Here is a 17,928-nt window from a genome sequence, read left to right as displayed (position 1 = left end):
TGCACTATCGCTTTAAAAAAGTCTTGGTTCAAATCCCAGCAGGGTTCTTTCTGTGTGCAGTTTGCATGTTCTCTGTCTGTGGGTTATTTCTGTCCAGTCCAGGCTCCTCCCACAATCCAAAAACATACTTCATTGGTTGATTGGGGACTCTAAAATGTCTCATAGTTGTGAATGTAAGTGTGTGAGGTTTTGTTTCTGTGTTGCCCTGCGATGGACTAACAGCTGTCCAGATCTGGGGTGTCAAACTCATTTTGGTTTGGGGGCCACATTCCACCCGTCTGATCTCATGTGGGCCGGACCAGTACCATAAAAGCAAAAATAACCCATGGTCAGCTTGTTATACCACTGTCATTCAAGTGTGCAAAACACAAGAAAATGTCAAAGAATCTTTTCCTGGTTGGCTGCTTGAATTTTGTGGCAACACCTGCCTTCTTCCTGACCTTTAATGGGGCGCCATCAGTGACCAGACTGGCATCACGTGACCAGGTCACACCAACATTGTCCACTGCAGTAACTAGAGAGCTGACTATGTCATCAGCTGTTGTTGTGTCCATAAACTCAGCAAACTCTGCTGTGACAGTCACTTCAACACCTCTAATAAATATGCACAGTTGTATATACCTGTGGTGTCGGTGCTTTCATCATTAGCTACCAAAAAAGCAAAAAAATGACTGGATTCCTTCATTTGGCCGCCCAAATCAGAAATGTTGTATCTGGCATTGTAATACTTGATAGACTTATGTTGGCAAAGATCAACGTTTTTTTGGAGCACAAGCTCCATGAACAAAAAAAAATGTCAATTTTTCCCAGAAAGCTTGGCACTCCACTTCAACATTTTTTTTTTTGTGACAACATTTCGGTCATTAGGCTGTCACTACTGATCATTCTTATAGCAATGTAACAGCGGTGAGGATAGCAGGGAATCAAACTGAATCTTACCCAAAGACAGAGCTGTTAGGTTTTGCAATTGGCACGTGCAGAGATATGCTGTTTCACGTTTTCCTTTTTCTTTGGTCCCCCTAATGGCGGAATTGTGCATTTTGGTTATTTCTTTAAAAAAAAATCATAACTTGCCACAGGAATGGACTTGAAAAAAATTTTTGGTTAAAAAAAAAACATCCTTAGAATTTCTACTCTTCCTGAGTTGGCCGGATTAAACCATCTTGGTGACCGAATACGGCCTGCGGGCCGTATGATTGACACCCCATGTCCAGAGGTTGGCTAAGCTCCAGCAACCCCGTGACCCCGTAATGGGAACAAGCAGATATAGAAAAATGATAGATGGACAAAAAAGTCTTTTGAAAAAAATAATGATTTCTAAATAAAAGCATCTGGGTAAAAAATGTGTTAACATATAAAATACATAATATGCATAACTGTTTCTTAAAATGCTAATATAAAATGGCAATCTTATTTTATATTAAAATAACATTTATTTTATGAGGTCAATTTAAGGAACCACATTCGTTGATTTTACTGTATTTTATTAACTGAAATGTGAACATTTCGGATCTCTATACTTGTGGGTAATAACCTGCTGAACTGTTGTTTTAACAGAAAAACAGGTTTTTACTTTGATTTTCACCGTAAAGCTTTTCTGGCCCTAAAGAAAAAGACTAAAAAAATCATGAAAAATTGTTAAAATCTGATGCTGCACAAAATGCCAAACTTTTAAAATGTTTTGTAAAATTGAAACCCTATTTATGTGGCATTTTATTCTTCTGGGAAATGTGTATCATCTGTTACACTTTACTAATTGTAGAGTTAAATAATGAGGATATCTTACATATTTTCACATGCAAGAACCTGTTGGGATCAGTGTGTACTTTCAGAGAGCTGTGTAGTTTTTCCTTTTAAGTAACTGGATGCTTGAATTTACATAACGGTCTACCTTTTAGAATATTTTCTTTATGCAAAGTAAACTTGTAGGCCTTTTTTATCTAAGCTTCAAATGTTTCCATTAGCAGCAGAGGAAGAGTTACTCCCATCAGAGATAGTTCATCTTCATCATCATGTTCTCTGTAGCTCCTCTGCTGCTGCTTCTGGCTGCTGGATCCTGTGAGTTTGACTGAGACAAAGACACTGTTCACTGTTGTTACACTATTAACCATTAAACTGTTTGTCCTCTTCAGGTGTAAAGTGTGAACAGCTGACACAGCCAGCCTCTGTGAGTCTGCAGCCAGGTGAGAGGCTGACCATCACCTGTCAGGTCTCTTATTCTCTGAGCTACTACACAGGTTGGATCAGACAGCCTGCAGGGAAAGGACTGGAGTGGATTGGGATAAAATACACTGGAGACTCTCACTACAAAGATTCACTGAAGAACAAGTTCAGCATTGATTTGGACTCTTCCAACAACAGAGTGACTCTAAATGGACAGAACATGCAGCCTGAAGACTCTGCTGTGTATTTCTGTGCCAGATGGACACAGTGACTCATACCATCAGCAGACCTGAACAAACGTTCATACGTAACATAAATTCACCAGAGGAGGTGCTCTAACATTACCAATTATTTTTTGCTTTAGTTCCAATACTAATAAATACTATGGTGTTTTAAGGTGTTGTGAAAAATAGATTCAACAAATGCGTTTTTTATTAAGTCAAGTAACATCAATTCAGAATAAAAACAGAACAAAAACATCTTTCAAACTCAAAAAACAATATAAAGACGTTCACAAACATATAATGTCCTTAACCCTTGTGCTATCTTTGATGACCCCCCCACCCTTACATTAACGTGTTCTCCCTACCATGACAAAGGTGGATAAAGGTGGAAAGATTTCATGTAATCTATGGACACCAGTGAAGATCACAAATCATTGAAGAAAAAAGGTTCAGAGAACTGTCTAGTGGGTCTAGATGACCCAACTCCCACATTATTAAAGATAAAATGTCACATGACAAAGAAAAGGATCAGAAATCTCGTTTGATGCTGAGTGATGACATCATGTTATGAGGATCTGTCCACACCAGAGACCCCCCCTCTTCCATTCAAAGCAACCAGCCAGATTCCACTGCAACAACATTGTTCACTGAAAAGGCTGAGTCACTGGGGTGGTGTGAAGTGACTGAGGTGTGGAGTATTTTTTTTTTACTTTTGTTGTTGTTTTTTTTACTTCAGTTTTTACTGAAGTAAGTACAAAAACAATAATAGTAAAAAAAATAAATCAATAAGTAAAAGCACAGTACACATGGAATCACAATAAGTAAATAACAAATGATCTAAAAAATATAATATAGAAGATACCACAAAATCCAAAATATGAATACATTTAATTAATTTAATAGTCAGCACACTTTTTTATTAAAATGTTTTCTAAGTTTCTACAATTGTTTATTACATTTATTAAAGTAACATTCTTTTTCTGTGGCCAAATTTCCTAATTAATTTCAATGTTAAAACAATACCACGTGCTTTGTCATTTCATGTAGTACAAATTAAAAGAAAATGTAAACAAAGTGAGGAAAAGAGTACATTGTACTTCTAGTACTGTTGGGTTTATACTTTAATATTCCTAAAACTTATAAAGACTTTAAACATACAAAAGCTTTATCATTTATGCTAAGACAAATTCTGGTTGATTATTTGAAAACAAGTCTTAAATCTGATTGTCTATTGTCTTTTACTCAGCTCAATATTTACTGTATTATGTTGAATAAAAAAGCTCAGTAAAAGATATTACATACATATTAACATTCTATGTTTATGAATAATACCTATTGAATACCTATTGAAACAAAAAAGTGTGACAGGAATTCAACAAAGGAAGTCACAGTAGAATCATGAAAAGTAAATTTTTATGCTCAAGTAATGTTTAAATATCCAAATATTCAAGAAAACCTATAAGGAAACTCTGATGTCATGATATAAAGATAAGGGGATTTAAGGATCAACAGGTGTTTGAAAAATTCCAAATACATGTGAACTTGATTGTGGTGAAATATTCAAAGCTCTTTTATTTACAACCAATGAGTTTTATATTGTGTAATGTGTAATACTGACTACTGATATGTTTAAACTGCAATCAATAAGCTATTGATTTTCTTAAAATGATCTCTATTGTGTTGCAATAATTACTGGTTTAATGTGATAATATGTTCTAATGATAATCAATGATTATTACATAATGGTTACCGTTACTGAAATCATGAATGAATGTTTTCTGAAGATAATCAATCATTACTAGGCTCTGGATGACAAAAACTATAAAACCATAAAAGGAATTAACTCAGTAATGGTGGATTTATATAAACTCGCTTTTCCCACTCCTTTTCAAGCAATAAATCAAACTCTACTAATACTTTAGTTAATGATCACTGTTTGTAATTAAGCAAATGTGATTTAAGTGTCTTTTTCTGCTTGTTTTATTTTCTGTTTTTTTTAATCTAATTTAAATCTAATCTAATCTTGATTTCTGTAATGAAATTGATTAATGTGTGTCAATTACTTATTGCTTTGACTACAATATTTGAAATAAATCAACAAACTTAAATCAAATCAATCAAATGGTATATTTTTTAAATAAACTTAAAGTTCATGAATTAAGAAAAAGAAATCAAAATTATTTTATTAGACCTGAATAAAGTATTTTCTTATTCAAATGTGAATTCTGATGGAGCTGAATGTCTTCTGTGAGGTGGAGTCAATGCAAACATGGACGTCTTCCTCCTCTATTTATCTGACAGCAGAGATGACAGCAGAGACACTGAACTCAGTTGAACATGATGGACTGTAGGACAGGACTGCTGCTTTTAACTCTCTGTTATGCAGGTGAACATCATCATGCAGATATTGTAGATTTATGATGTTTTCCTTTTTTAAATCCAGATTTCTGATTTTCCTTCCCAGTTGTTGATGGACAGACTCTGACTGAGTCTGAATCTGTGGTTAAAAGACCTGGAGAATCCCACAGACTGACCTGTTCAGCCTCTGGATTCACTTTCAGCAGCTATTACATGGGCTGGATCAGACAGGCTCCTGGAAAAGGACTGGAATGGATCGCCTATATCTACACTGGCAGCAGCAGCATGTACTACTCAGAGTCAGTGAAAAACCGCTTCATCATCTCCAGAGACGACAGCAGACAGCAGCTGTATCTGCAGATGAACAGTCTGAGAGCTGAGGATTCTGCTGTTTATTACTGCGCTAGAGACACACAGTGACTCAAGAGACAGAAACTCTGTACAAAAACACCACATGAAGAAAATACCTCTCATCATTTTTTTTAAATATTATTCTAAAGAATCAGTGAATGGAAAAAAGGGAAAATTGATATTTTGCTAAATCTCTTTTAAAGGAGTTAAATAGCAACAGTTTTAGGAAAAATTAGACGTGTTTTTTTCTTTGTCAATTTTTTTTTTGATATTTTAGTATGCAGATTTTTATGTTTGCTTATATTTTCTGTGAGATAGTGAAGAGGTGCTGACTCTGACATGAAGTTTGGGTGCATTACCGGTTTTCCCGCTTTAGTTAGTTTATTTTAAAAAAGCAAAAAAAAAATAAAAAAATAAACAAACTATAATACAATCTTTCATGTTGTTATATTTCTTTATATACCTAATTTTTAGTAAAACAAAAGCAGTGATTTTTTTTTTTCATTAACTTGTCCTGTCCAACAGCTGGGCAGACAGATGAGAGCTTAAGGCCTCTTGTGTTGGACATATTTTACTTTTACAACAGGGGTTATGAATCTTCTGACAAAAGCAATGATTTTTAGTACATTTGATATCTCTCAGACGCAATTTTGGGTTTTATCAGCCACGGCTCCCTGTAGGATTTCTGTTAAGAGACCCACAGCGCCCTTGTGATCAGGAAACAACACTGATGATGTGTTCAAGGTCACACGTGACGAATGATCAAGTCTCACCTTAAACATTACATGTTCATTCATTTTTTCATTCATCTTCTTAACCGTTTATTCCCTTTCGGGGTCACGGGGTTGCCGGAGCCTATCCCGGCCACTTGGGCGTAGGCAAGGGATGCCCTGGACTGGTCGCCAGTCTGTCGCAGGGTAGAATATCCTCAATCACACATCCATTCACTCACTCTCACACCTATGGACAATTTAGAGTTGCCAATCAACCTATGTAGCATGTTTTTGGACAGTGGGAGGAAGCCGGAGATCCCGGAGAAAACCCACGCATACACGGGGAGAACATGCAAACTCCACACAGAAAGGTCCCCCATTGATGTAGTGTTTTTCATGTCCCCCAGCCAGGACTTGAACCGGGGGCCTTTTTGCTGAGAGGCAAGAGCGCTAACCACTGCGGCACCGTGCCACCATTTTATGTTCAATGGTGTGCATTTGTTAAAAATATTCCTTTTATAATCACTATACAGCTGTAGCCTACGGAGCCCGGGACATGACATGAGTAACATAATAATTATTTAGTTCACAAAAAACAATATTTAGTTCCAAAGAAATAAAATTCTGTTCCCACGAAATAATTAATTTGAGAGAACAAAATAATTATTTAAGTCATTCATAAATATGGATGTTAGCAATAGTTGGATTTACTGCAGATACTTTCACATTTCTGTCTGTGTGTGTCTCCCTACATTGTATGTAAGACAGTGAGGATATTTTGAGATCAGATTTTAAAAAGCTCTACAAAAGCATCGATAATCATGTCTGCGTTCAGTCACATCCCTGTACAAAAGCAGCTTTCCGCCGCTACTCTCGTGTCTCTGTGACCGATAATCCTTCTAGCTGTCATGTTACAAACACAATTCTGGACAAAAACTGAATAGCTTTAAAGACGGAAAGTTTACTAATGTCTATTTGAACAGAGAAAGACAGTTCAATATTTGTGCACAAATTGACATGAAACACACATTTTTTACATACAGTAAGCAACAAAAACACAACTACATGTGAACATCAAAGAAAAATTCAAGTCAAATTCCCTGAGATGAAGAACCTAATCCTGCTGTAACTGTGACTGCAGGAAGACAGGAAAGCGGAAAATAACTTTTATCCAAAAACATGACTAAAGGAATAAACATTCAACTTCTTCACAATTTTAACAAAATAGCTTAAGTAAAATCTGTAAAAACGTTCATACTTCAATAAGATTCAGGGCAGCAAAACCATAAAATGGCTTTGTAATGTAGCAAAAAGCTGCGTCTGTATAAAGTGTTACAAAAATGCCTGAAAAACTTTTTATTTTTGCATTGTAATGCACATGTTTTTTGTTAATTTAAAATTGTATGAAATTGTAATGTATTGTGATGAAAATTGGGATAAACTGATTTAACTATTACTGCATTATTTTCTGTATTTTTAAATAATCATTGTGCAAATGTTTTAAGTGGAGGCCCCACAGGTTCTTTTTTTATATCTCACTGTTCTGTATTTAATTTTCTTTTCCATGTTATTTTTTCTTTTAATTGTGGCAAATCATAATAATCCAATCAAAATCAAATCAAATGATTGTGGAAAAAAATGTGAATAAATGTATGTGTTAACACTGATATGTTATGAAATTGTATTACTCGAACATGCTGCAGAACAAAACAAACAAAACCTGGAAATTTAATAATATTAATCAAATCATTCTGTTTTCTTTGCTCTTTTGTACATTTTTTAGAGCTGGACTCCTGTAATTATTTTTAGCAATAAGTTCATTTCTGCTTGGTGTCTGATGTCCTGTGTGTGTCTTTGTGAAACATATCAGAGGCATTTGATTTTTTTCAAAAAATCTCAATACTTTCCTAAACAAATTATCTATTTTTTTATTATTTTAAAAAGCGCAGCTGTCTTTCTGCCTACATTACCCGCTGTCTTTGTGTCAAATACTGACACCAACTAAACGACAGGCAGACATAAAAAATAAATTTATATGGAAAATAAAGACACGTCATAAAAATGTCTACAATAGTCAATAAAGAACGACATTATTTGAATGAGCTGAATCTTAAGGTAAGGCATGATCCAGGTGTTGCGGAATAGAGGCTGCCTTCTGTACGCCGTTTCACCTCGCTGCCTTCGCCCACTACCCCTCCCCTTTACTTTACACACATTTGCCGCTCCTTCTCAAAGACAGAAGTGCGCAACTGCAGGGACGGCAATTCTCAGGTTTCAGGCTGTTACAAACCTTGAGTGGTGTGCCCCACTATTTGAGAAGGACTGCCGTATGGGAACGTGTCCCCCCCCTTCTTGGTTTTAATTGCACCATAGACATGTAGGCCCTCTGGTGGGGGGATACTTGGACATCACTGCCAGCAAGCAGCAGATGTCCTCTCAGTGCCCTACCCACCAATTTTAACTGCACCCTCTAGTACACACACCCTTTACCCCTCAAAAACATACACTCCAACACACACATACACGAGTCAGGTGGGACCTCTGACCATCTGTCCACTACCCCATCCCTGGCCGAGGGTACTAGGCATTTGGAATAATGTATGTAAGTTATCTCATATTTGCTTTTTTGCATTGCCTAGCTATACAGGTGATATAATCATGTTTGCATAAGTGTTTGTGTCCAAGTTCTGTTTCACAGGAAGGTGGAGGTGAAATCCTTGGGGGAAAACCAACTGTCTTTGCGTCTTCCCAGAATCAACATGAGAACTTTGTCATCTGTCTAGACCGGAATCCAAGGACACTTTGGCTACGTTCACACTGCAGGGCCTAATGCTCATTTCGGATTTTTGGAAAAAATCCGAGTTTTTTGCAAGACCGTTCACATTTCCTAGTAAATCCGAACTTTTGTGATCTCCAGTGTGACCGTGACATGACCCAAACGAGACCAGCATGCGCAGAAGAGTACACAACGGTAAACGACGTCACTCGTTGATTGCGGAAGTAGCCAACGTCAACGATGGATGACAACAACAGAGTTGCCAACAGCGGAGGTCTTTTATCACTATGGAATTTATTATCACGAAGTAGCCAGAACTATAACAATCTTCTTATTTCAAGAAGAAAGTTAAAAAGGAGGAGAGCAAGGGTTTTGGCCATGGCGTTTAGTGGAGCTGTGCTAGCAACGTCGGTAGAGAGGAACGTTTGGGTGCGGAGTCGCAGGAGTGGTGGGATACTGATGTGAGTGGCTTCACTGATGCAGAATTTATTAGTTACTTTAGAATGACCAGATCCACCTTCAGTTACATCTGTGAGCGCCTTTGATTAAGTCTGTCGCGAGAAGAGACATGTCTGCGGCGGCCCATTACAGTGCAGAAACACGTTGGAGTTGGACTGTATTGGCTAGCAACAGGCGCTAACTTGTTCGGTATAGCAAAGTCCACAGTCTGCTCCATTGTACGGGAGTTCTGTGAAGCAGTTCGCCGTGTCCTCATGCCCCAGTACGTCAAACTGCCCAAAGGCGGTGACCTGCAAGAGGTAATCAAAGGCTTCCAGCAGCGATGGGGTTTCCCGCAGTATGGAGGAGCTATTGATGGGAGTCATATCCCCATCATCGCTCCAGAGGATAACCACGCAAAATATTTCAACCGCAAAGGGTGGCATTCAGTTCTGCTCCAGGGTGTCGTGAATCATCAATTTTGGTAAGAAATATAGATATTTTACTTTTATAATCGTTTAAAAGTACTATACTTGCCTCACTTTCTTTTGATAGAACCATATACATCTGCAAGAATATTATCCTTGAAAACACTGTACATAGGAAACTGTACACTGTTCAGTAATGTAACACGGTCTTCCAACAGCTTCACCAACATCTATGCTGGATGGCCAGGGAGTGTCCATGATGCGAGGGTACTCCGAAATTCCCATGTGTACTCACTCGCAGAGAGAGGGGAGTTTTTTCCGCCAGTGAGTAATCCAGTAATAGTGATCTATAATGTGTACAATGTCTTTTTTTCATTTGGATTATTTTGTGCTTTTAAATCTTAAGGGCACTGGGGAGATAATGGGCGTTCAAGTGCCAATCATGCTGCTTGGTGACCCGGCTTATCCCCTTCGAAGCTGGCTGTTACTGTGACACAGGGACCCTGACAGCTGAGCAGAAGAACTTCAATGAGCGCCACAGCAGAGCCAGGATAACTGTGCAGTGTGCTTTCGGCCGACTGAAGGGCCGGTGGAGGTGCCTTGCTAAACGGCTGGATGTGGACGTTTCCCTCGTCCCCGCCATAATCGGTGCATGTTGCACACACTCCACAACTTCTGCAACTTCTGAAACCGTCCGTTTCAACAAATAAATTGTTATAAGTATAAGTAGGATTAATAAAGTTTACCCTAAATTACAAAAGGAGTTAATTCAAATATACATCTTGTTTGTCAAAAGATTCATAATCCCTGTTGTAACAGTAAAATATGTTTGCTCTGCTGTTGAACAGGACAAGTTAAAAAGAAAGTACTTCCTCTTTTTATCTGTTCAAATCATCTCATCAATGTCAGACAGATGTTGTTTATTTTGAACAATTCTGCTGAGAAACATTTGGTCTTTCAGTTTTATAAAGATAATTCCTTCCCTGTTTTTGACTGTCAGCTAAAACACCAGAATAAATGAAGTAAAGTTAATAATTTATTGATTTTCTTGCAACGTTTTCTTCATAGGTAGGTAAGATGGAGAAATTATAGTTTTAACAGTCATATTTTATGCCAATTTCTCGTAATAAAAATCTGTAATAAAATTTAGTGAAATATTTAAAAAAAAAACTAGAATGATTTAATCAATAAATTCCATTAACCTACTTGTTCAGCTTTACAAAAAACAACAGAAGTAGTGTTAATTCCAATATATATATATATTTTTCTACATTCTTTTTCTTACTGACAGTTTCTCAGATTTACAGAGATGACAGAAAGCAAAGTATACTTTTAAATTGATTATGTTCACTTGTTACAGTAATCCTCCATATTTAGTCAATACATAAAAATACTCGACTAATTAATTTGATCAAACAATCACTATTTGTTAAACTCCACTAAATATATAATGTTTAAAGTTTGTTTTAATTTCATTATTTAATTTTGTAAAAGTAAAACCAAAGGTGATGTAGGATCTACAGGCAGAGCAAACTGTGAAACACGGAAGATAAAAAAGTGAAAAGTTTTTAAGATTTAAATGATTATTTCACACAAAAATTTACAATTGAAGTTACTTTTTTGTTGTAATTTGTTGTAAGAATTTATATATCAATTTAAATAAATCATCAGACAGCAGACAGCTGATCTGTAGATATGGTTTATTCTCCAAAATTCAGCTGTTTGTTCTTCTGCTCCACATGTAAATGATGATCTGATCTGTAATTTCACTAAAATAATATTTCCTGACAGCCCCATGTACTGTAAACAAATCATGCTCTTACATCACCATTCATCTTAAGAAGACCTGATGTCAAGTTGTCAGCCAAGTAGAAGTTCCAATCAGTCATCTTCATCATCATCATGATCTCTGTAGTTCTGCTGCTGCTTCTGGCTGCTGGATCCTGTGAGTTTGACTGAGACAAAGACACTGTTCACTGTTGTTACACCATTAACCATGGTCCTGTCCTCTTCAGGTGTAAAGTGTGAACAGCTGACACAGCCAGCCTCTGTTAGTCTGCAGCCAGGTCAGAGTCTGACCATCACCTGTCAGGTCTCTTATTCTCTGGGCAGCTACACAGCTTGGATCAGACAGCCTGCAGGGAAAGGACTGGAGTGGATTGGGATGAAACACACTGGAGCCTCTTACTACAAAGATTCACTGAAGAACAAGTTCAGCATTGATTTGGACTCTTCCAACAACAGAGTGACTCTAAATGGACAGAACATGCAGCCTGAAGACTCAGCTGTGTATTTCTGTGCCAGAAGGACACAGTGACACAAACCATCAGCAGACCTGAACAAAAACCCCTCAGAGCCTGAAAACTTGTAACATGAATTCACCAGAGGAGGCGCTCTAACATAATCAATTATGTTTTGCTTTAGTTTCAATACTAACTACACTGTTTTAACCCTTGTGCTATCCTAGGGACTTTAGCATTGGGAGTTGGGTCATCTGGACCCCACGAGACAGTGGATAAAGGTGGAAAGATTTCATGTAATCCATGGACACCAGTGAAGATCACAAATCATTGAAGAAAAAAGGTTCAACTGTCTAGTGGGTCTAGATGACCCAACTCCCAATGTTAAAGTGCCTAGGATAGCACAAGGATTACATCAAATCAAATCAATTCAAATTATAGAAAATAAAATCAAACTTTATTCATGAGACACTTTTCCTAAATACATGAAGTGTTATACAGAATAAAAACTCAAAGAAAAATTATAAAGACATTTATAATGCCCTCAAATCCACAACCCACCTCCCACATTGTTAAAGATATGATGAAGAAAAGTATCAGAAATCTGGTTTGATGCTGAGTGATGACATCGTGTTATGAGGATCTGTCCACAACAGAGACCCCCTCTTTTCCATTCAAAGCAACTGGACAGATTCCACTGCAAAAGCACTTTTAATTGAAAAGGCTGAGTCACTCATTTGGAGTAAAAAAAGCTAGAAAAAACCCAAAAACAAGTAAAAAAATCAAAATAAAATCACAGTACACATGTACACCTGAGTTTTAGGGCCATTTTACTTTTTTTTTTCTTTTATTATGACTTTTTAAGTCTTAAATTTATGAGAAAAACAGTCAACTGTTAAATCTGAGCCAAGCTTGAAGACAACGCTAAAGTTGGCTTCCGATTCACAGTTTCCGATTCGCGAGGGCACTAAATCATAGCTTGAAGATGAGATGTGGAGCTTTCTGTGAAGCTTTATTTCCAAATAGGTTTCAAAAACAAAGAAATTTGGAACCTTTTGGTGACTCAAAATCAGATTATTGTCAGTGTAGCTGACTCTCCGGGGCTCGGTGTCAACAAGGAGGAGTTTCATTTGTAAAAGGGTGAAGAGGACAGCAACTTTATTTTCCTTTTCATTCACACAGAAGTCCATTTGTCACCTGATGTCATGAACCTGTCATGCGCAGACGACCAATGCAGAAGTGAACAGTGTTACATACGCCTCCTCCTCCAGATGAAACGTCCCATTTCAACATAAAACAATAAAGCTGAAAATCTTCTGTTATAATAGCTAAAGGATGTTGAAAATACCAAAAAGTGCTCCTCCTCAGACGGAGTCACACAGACTAAGAGATCTTTTATTTGGTGGAGGAAGAATGATTGAGGTGGACAGCTTCATGTCTTCATCATCGGGCTGCAGAGATCCTGCAAACCACCCATTAATGAATAAAATATTAATAATTCATAAATTAAACAAATGAGCTTCCAAACATTTGAAACGTTATCAATAAACATTCAGCTCACCTGTTCAACTGATCTTATTAGGTCTGCTCTGCTTCTGTGCAGTGTTTACTTGCTGAACTGTATGTTCACTTCTATTTTAATCTTGTAAATTTATGAGTTTGTTTCTCGTAATTTTACTTTTTACTGATGGCCCTTAAACTCCATTGTACACATGGAATCACAATAGGTGAATGACAAATGATCTAAAAAAAATTATGACATGGTTTCTTTTTGTTGGCTTTACATTTGCATTATATTTGCTTTATCATTTGTTCTGTGACAAATTCTGGTGGATTATCTGAATGAAGTCTTAAATCTGATCATCTATTATTAACTTTTACTCAGCTCAATATTTACTGTATTATGTAGACTGATAAAGAATAAAGGCTCAATAAAATATATTACATAAAATGTATCTATGTTTATGAACAATAGCTATTGAAACAACAAAGAAATATTAATAAAGATATGATAAAGGAATGTGACAGGAATAAACAAACGAAGTCACCTATAGCATAATCATGAACATTTATTTGTAACTAAACTTTTGAACTTTTAAAGATTAAAAAAAGAGAAAAGAAAAGTGGAATAATAATATTATTATCAATAATTATTATTATTGTTTTAAAAAAGTCTTTTCTGATTCAAATGTGAATTCTGATGGAGCTGAATGTCTTCTGTGAGGTGGAGTCAATGCAAACATGGACGTCTTCCTCCTCTATTTATCTGACAGCAGAGATGACAGCAGAGACACTGAACTCAGTTGAACATGATGGACTGTAGGACAGGACTGCTGCTTTTAACTCTCTGTTATGCAGGTGAACATCATCATACAGATATTGAAGATTACTGATGTTTTCCTTTTTTAAATCAAGCTTTCTGATTTTCCTTCCCAGTTGTTGATGGACAGACTCTGACTGAGTCTGAATCTGAGGTCAGAAGACCTGGAGAATCCCACAGACTGACCTGTTCAGCCTCTGGATTCACTTTCAGCAGCTATCACATGGGCTGGGTCAGACAGGCTCCTGGAAAAGGACTAGAATGGATCGCTTATATCTACACTGACAGCAGCGGCATTTTCTACTCAGAGTCAGTGAAAAACCGTTTCACCATCTCCAGAGACAACAGCAGACAGCAGCTGTATCTGCAGATGAACAGTCTGAGAGCTGAGGATTCTGCTGTTTATTACTGCGCTAGAGACACAGTGACTCAAGAGACAGAAACTCTGTACAAAAACACCACATATAGCAAAGAGTTGTCATCCGTTGTTTTTAAATAGTATTTGAAAGAACAGTGAATGGAAAAAAGGGAAAATTTATATTTTGCAGAAACACTTTTAAAGGAGTAAAATAACAACAGCTTTAGGAAAAGTGAGATGTGTTGTTTCTTTTTCCTTGTCAAATTTTTACTTTTTTTTGTTGCTATTTTAGTATGCAGGTTTTTAGTTGATTGCTCATACTTTCAATGGAGCTGTTAAAGGGAGTCGCAGACCAATTTATTATGTGGGAGGATTTGTTGTTTTCCTATTTAATTTATTTTGTCCAGCCTTTTTTTAGGTGCCATACCTATTCTAAACAAGAACAAAATTGTATAACTTTCATAATATAATTTACTCTAACTCAGCTGTATTTTATATTGTGTCAGAATTTAAAAAATGTTACGCTTTTTGTAATTTCTTCTACATTAAATAAAAATCTTATCTTAGAAGCACCAAAGTAATTTTGTTGGAAATTCTTTATAATGATTATTAAATGTGTTTGGACATTAAAAGTCTCTATGTTCAGAGAAGCAAAAAAGCTTTAAGACAATCTTTTATGTTGTTATTTTTCTTCGAATCAAATCAAATCAAACTTTATTTATAAAGCACTTTTCATACAAAAAATATAACACAAATTGCTTTACATTAAAACACAACAAAATATAAAAACAGACAATTTAAAAATAAATAAATAAAAATAAATAAATAAATAGGGCCCCACTCCCCGTACCTCCTTTCACACCTCCCACCCCCTAACTGATGGCAATAGACAAATAGAATTTTTTTTTCAAATTTTCGTCATCTACTGCATTTTATTGAAACAAAAAATAGTGATTCTAAACCCATTTGATGCGTCTCTGACACAGGCTGGGGTTTGATCAGCCTCGGTTCACTGTAGGGTTTCTGACTAGAGATCCACAGCACCCTGTGTGTTCAGGAAACCACACTGATGATGTGTTCAATGTCAAACAATGGCAGATGAACATGTTTTATCTGAAACATTAACTGTTTAATGATCTGCATGTTCAAAACATTATTTTTTATAATTACAATACAACTGTAGCCAGACTGGTCATTGACAATATTTATTTTACTCTTTAACTGTTCTTTTTAAAAAAAAAATTAAAATAAAATACTTAAAAATGGCCATTCATATTATTTAAATATAATTTTCATTCAACAATATGCAAATGTGTTTTTTATTATAAGGAAGTGAAGTGTGAGTGTGTGAGTCAGAAAGACCTCAGTGAGTTCATCTTCAGCATCAACCATGTTCTCTGCAGCTCTGATGCTGCTGCTGACAGCTGGATCCTGTGAGGAGATTTCAGTGGATTCACAGCAATAATCAGATCAGAAACATTTCAGATTCAGATGAATGATGGAGATGATGTTGGTTTGTGTTTCCACAGGTGTGGACAGTATTGATCTCATCCAGCCAGACTCAAAGGTTGTTCAGACTGGACAGTCTTTGACCATCAGCTGTCAGGTTTCTGGATATTCACTGACTGATGGTTATGCAACAGGCTGGATCAGACAGCGAGAAGGAAAACCAATGGACTGGATTTTTTATCAATGGGGGAGTAGTAGTGGGAGCTTCCATCAAAATGATGCTCTGAAAAACAAGTTCAGCTACAGCAGAGACACTTCTGCAGGAACAGTGACAATAACAGGACAGAATCTGCAGCCTGAAGACACAGCTGTGTATTACTGTGTGAGACGCCCCACAGTGATACAAACAAACACAAACCTGGACAAAAACTCAGCAGCTATAATGACGGAAAGTTTACTAATGTCTATTTGAACAGATAAAGACAGTTCAATATTTGTGCACAAATTGACATGAAACACACATTTGTTTACATACAGTAAGCAACAAAAAACACAACTACATGTGAACAATAAAGACAAATTCTAGTGGAATTCTCTGAGATACTAAAGAACCTAATCCTGCTGTAACTGTGACTGCAGAAAGAAAGAAAAGTGGAAAACAACTTGAATCCAAAAACACGACTATAGAGGAATAAACATCCAACTTCTTCACAATTTTAACAAAATATTTAAAGTAAAATCTGAAAAAAACTTCAACACTTCAAAAAATGTCAGATGCTACTGGATCATGTGAGTCTCGTTGAAAAAAATGACAAGTGCTGTATTTTTATGAACTCTGACAGTTGATATATTTATTTCTAAAACACATGTTCATCTTTTTCAGGTGTAAAGTGTGAACAGCTGACACAGCCAGCCTCTGTGAGTCTGCAGCCAGGTGAGAGGCTGACCATCAGCCTCTCAGGTCTCTTATTCTGTGAGCAGCTACTACACAGGTTGGATCAGACAGCCTGTAGGGAAAGGACTGGAATGGATTGGGATGAAACACACTGGAGCTTCTTTGTTTTTTTTTTTTTTTTTTTTAACTTGTCCTGTCCAACAGCTAGGCAGGCAGATGAGAGCTGAGGGCCTCTTGTGTTGGACATATTTTACTTTAACAAGAGGGGTTATTAATCTTCAGACAAACCAAAGGTATGTCTGGATAAACCCCTTTTGTAATTGAGGCCAAACTTTATTAATTTCAACCATGTTTGATAATTTCTGGTGTTGGACCGGACGGAAAAGGAAAGACGGGAAGAAGAGAGGGATGTTAGAGAGAGAGAGGGGGGGGGGGGTGATAGTGAGAGGGGGGGTGGGGGGGATAAGACCATGAAGCAGCATAGAGCAGACAGGTTTACTGGTTGTTTATCATTACGGTAAGGTTAAAATGTAGTACAAAAAGGGCGGGGCCTGTCCACACACACACTGAAATGTTATCAACATACCTGCTAGCTGCAAAAATGTCCACATGTCAACATGTACACAAAACAGATAGTGTTCACACACGCATACCTATGCCTTTAAACCAACTAGTGTGAAATCTTTCATTCATTCAATCATGCAAACTATTAGTGCAAAGGTGAGCTAACACCTGTGCTCAGGTGAGTGTTTATGTTCTTCTAAAATGGATGGTGGAATGTGAAAAGAAGGAAGAGGAGCGCCCAGCCACCCCCACACCCAGACCCCTGCCGCAGCAGCAGCGGCAGCCGGAATCCCCCCAACGCCACACGGGAACGGCAGGGAACAACCGCCCCACAGGCGACAAAGACCGCCACCCGGGCCAGGGGCAGCAGGACCGCCGCGAGGCCCCCAGAGCCAGAGAGCAGGGAGGCGCGGAGGGAAAGAGAGCGCCGCCCCAGCCCAACCAGGAAAGCAGCCCCCCCCAACGCAGGGCCCCACCGGAGAAGGACGCCCACAGCCCCAGACGAGCACCCCACCACCACCAGGAGTTCCGGGCATCCCCCCGCCCCAACCCCAGGTACGAGCCAGGACCCCCCAAGGGAGACCCTCTCCGCGCTCCATGCAGCCACCCACCCGGCCCACGGTTGGTCCAGGAAGGAGCAAGGCAGGGGCC

Source organism: Oryzias latipes, chromosome 8 (assembly GCF_053564925.1).
Source record: "Oryzias latipes strain Hd-rR chromosome 8, Olatipes_Hd-rR_3.1".
NCBI lineage: Eukaryota > Metazoa > Chordata > Actinopteri > Beloniformes > Adrianichthyidae > Oryzias > Oryzias latipes.
The sequence above is the reverse complement of the archived record's forward strand: the minus strand, read 5'-3'. Positions refer to the sequence as shown.